The sequence below is a fragment of the Solenopsis invicta genome, chromosome 5, assembly GCF_016802725.1.
Source record: "Solenopsis invicta isolate M01_SB chromosome 5, UNIL_Sinv_3.0, whole genome shotgun sequence".
Classification (NCBI taxonomy): Eukaryota; Metazoa; Arthropoda; class Insecta; order Hymenoptera; family Formicidae; genus Solenopsis; species Solenopsis invicta.
In genome coordinates, this window is record NC_052668.1 from 8,000,032 (window position 1) to 8,004,238 (window position 4,207).

The window sequence follows — 4,207 nt, forward strand, 5'->3', positions numbered from 1 at the left end:
AGTGTAAAGGGTTTCGCACATGAAATGCATAACATAACATTAGAACAGCATAAGACCGATGAACCAATAGGCATCCAGCATAAAGTCGCCATATTGATGTACATAAGATTCCCATTGGTTCAGAGGCCTTATGCTACGCTTATGCTCTGTTATGTATTTCATGTGCGAGGCCCTTAAAGGGTCTCCCACATAAAATGCATAATGGGTGCTTTCCAGCTACGACACAAATCGACACTGTGTAACACAGTGTCCATTAGTGTAAGAGAGAAAATTTTAGTTGTTTCACTCACACTAATGGACACTGTGTTACACAGTGTCGACTTGTGTCGTAGCTGGAAAGCACCTAATATAACATAAGCACAACATGAGACCGATGGACCAATGAGCATCCAGCATAAAGTCTCCATATTAATTTATATAAGATTTCCATTGGTCTAGAGCTTTATGATACGCTTATGCTTTGTTATGCATTTCATGTGCGAGGCCCTTATGCCTGTTCTACAATAGCAGTAAAAAAAGAAAAAGGTTTAAAATAAAAACGAAAATCAAAGATAAGAAAGGAAGAAAGGAAAAAAAGACGGTAGGAAGAAAATTAAATTAGAATGTAAGATATGATAAAAAGAAAAAAGACCAGAGAGAGCAAATTATAAAAATAAATTTTTTTACAAAATTTGCAATGTTACATAGCGTGTAACATATAAAAATCTTATAGAAATCCAATTTACTACATTTGAAAGCGTAAATCTTTAATTTGCGTACTTGTTGAGCGTTGTACAATTTTTATTCACCGAGTTATTCAATAATAAAGCAAAAAAGAACATGTTTGTTTCAGTGTTGAATAACTTGTCAAAAAAAATGGCACAACGCTCAGCAAGTTGTTATTTTAACACTTAAAAACAAATAAAGTTTTCTGAAAATTGTAACTAATCAATTTTACCTATATTAACTATATTTTTAGTAATATCGTTTTAACATTAAATATCCACAAAAATCTATCGCAGAAATAACTGTGCATTGTTTCAGTTATATTACTACTCACATAGAACTAAAACCTCCAATGGACGTCTAATGGACGTCTGCCGTGGAAGTTCGGACCTTCCAGTGGACGTCCCATGGATATCCAATGGACGGCCACTAGGCATCCACAGTTCCGCATTGGGCACGTCCATTGGACGTCCATTAGACGTTAACAACGGATGTCCATTAGACGTTACGTGGATTATTAATAAAGGGTTCATAGAGCCTTAGTGGATGACAAACCTAGTAAAGGCTTTATAGAGTCTCAGCAGACGTTATTTAGATTATTAATGGACGTGTACCGTGGAGGTTCAGACCTTCAGTGGACGTCTCATGGACGGTAAAAAAAATTTTTTTTAAACAAATTTTATTATTTTTATAGCTTAATCTGTATTTGCTGTTTCACATATAACATTTTAATTCACTAATTACAATTACGTATTATTTTACAAATTTTTGAAACGCATCGGTGCCGGCGGGATTCGAACCTAAGATCTTCGGAACGATAACCTAGTATCTTAACACTGAGCTAAACGTACACTTGTGAGATTGTTAATAAAAAGTTATATTTGAAGTAAAGCTGATTTGAACAAGAAGAAACTGGCGTCTTGGGTATCGCGCGAACACTCTTATTAACCTTTTGTTTATTTAGCTTTAGATATTTTTAATATAAATTATATAAATAATTAAAACCTGTTTCTGCTCATGGCCAAATCAGTCAAAAAACAACAATTAGAAATAGTATCGAAGCATGAAAAAACATTAATGACGTAAAAAGCCCGTTGCCAAAGTTAATTTTGCAATTAATTATTATAAACAAATTGTTAAAACTGACTGTAGAGGAGAACTGATTGCCCAATCGATTCACCGAGAAAAATTACTAAAAAAATATATATGGCGCTTTTTTAATTGTCATAGTTGTTATAATTGTTATAAACAAATTAGTTGCATAATTGTTTTGATAAAGAGATAATAATCAAATTCCGTAAAAAGAGCGCATGATGTATTGTCGTGAGCTAAAAGTTGCAACATATTTTCTTCGATTGTTTTTGAAATGTAGACTTGCTCATCAAACGGCGAACGTCATTGGTTCTTACCTGTGGATCCAACCAATTAAGCATCAAACCATCTATCATAATAAAAAATGTGTTGCTACCTTTTAGCTCACGACTATACGTAATATAACATTTTATCCTTGTTTAACTTCTGGTGATCAACAAGGATAACGTCATGTGCATTATACGCTTTACGGAATCTATCTGACTTCTATGATAAAAGTAAAATCTGATGAAGCTATAGAAATTTTATGGACTTCTAATGGACGTCCATCTGACTTCCATGATGGAAGTAAAATCCTATGAAGCTATAAAGGTTTAATGGACTTCTAATGGACGTCCATCTGACTTCTATGATGGAAATAAAATCCCATGGAGCTATGGAGGTTGGATGGATGTCTAATGGAGATCTATCTGACTTCCATGATGGAAGTAAAATCCCATGGAGCTATGGAAGTTGAATGGATGTCTAATGGATGTCCATCTGACTGCTATGATGAAAATAAAATCCCATGGAGCTATGGAGGTTGGATGGATGTCTAATGGAGATCTATTTGACTTCCATGATGGAAGTAAAATTCCATGGAACTATGGAGGTTTCATGGATTTCTAATGGACGTCCATCTAACTTCCATGATGGAAGTAAAATTCCATGGAGCTATGGAGGTTTCATGGACTTCTAATGGTCCATCTGACTTCCATCATGGAGATAGACGTCCCATGGAGCTATGGAAGGGCGACGGACATCCACTGGAGATCAATTTCTATGTGGGTATAATATTTTGATAATGTTTTTATAATATTACATTAACATTACAGAAATATTGCTTATATATTTTTCTTGAAATTTCCTGCACTCAATGTTGCTGCAATATTGCTATAGTATTCCAATATTGCGATAATATTACAAAAATGTTTTGTAGTAATATTGCTGTAATATTACATCAATATTACTGCAATATTTCTGCATTTGCGCATTACTACAGTAAAATTTCTGGGATATGTTTGTAATATTCTAGCAATATTGTAATCCCAGGCAAAAAGAATTAAAAATGTTTTTTAAATAAAAAAAATTTTTTTTTCTATAAAACTAAGCACTATGCTAGAATTATATCAATACACATTATATACTAATATTATTGCAACATCACTGCAATATTGTAATGTGATATATCATATTGCAATATTGCTGCAATATTAAAATCGGATATATCGTATTGTAATATTTTGGAAATATTATTGCAATTAATTTAGAGAAAAGTGAGCTCAAGAGCCACGCAGGATGTCGGGTGCAAATAAATAATAAAATTCTTCAATGTCAGGCAAACGTTTCGACCTTTAATGACGGTCTTCCTCAGTGATAATACAATTCTATAAAACAACAATCGTACTAATTAAGATATAAATTTATCACAATAAAAAATTAAAGAACAGAAATAAGAAATGAAAACAAGTTACCGAATAGATAGAGATTGTGCAAAACCGCGGTGTATGTACATCTTACTATAGCGTCTTAGAATAAAAATATTATGGCCTAGTTTACACCGAGCACTTGATACGCGTACTAACTCGTAACTTTCTATTAAATTGTCTTAATTTCGACAATACGTGTAAATGTGTATGTGATATCTATATTTAATTAATCATCTTGATTCATATTGTACCAGCTTAATATAATGTTCATTAAATTTATTGCCAAAATTAAGATAATTGAATAGAAAGTTACTAAATATTACGCGTATCAAATATTCGGTGTAAACAAAGGTTATGAAAGATCTCACAGAGATTGTGCCGAGACAAGAGTTTTGTGAAACCACATAGTTGGTTGCTAACAAATAAATAAATAAATAAATAAATAAGAGAAAGATATTAAAATGATGACTTTAAAACTTGTGGCAAACAACCATAAAAATTAATTAATTGAAAAAGATAAATAAAGGGAAAATCAATAAAAAATTAAATAAATAAATAAAAAAGAATAAAAATGGAAGCTGTACAAGTCATTAGATATAAAATTGTAAAAAAAAACACTTATATAAATTAATGTAAATTCAACAAAAAGGGGAAAAAAGGGAAATAAGCCGAAGCGAAAATTATATACAAAATACCTCTAAGCACCAAAACTCGTGTCACAG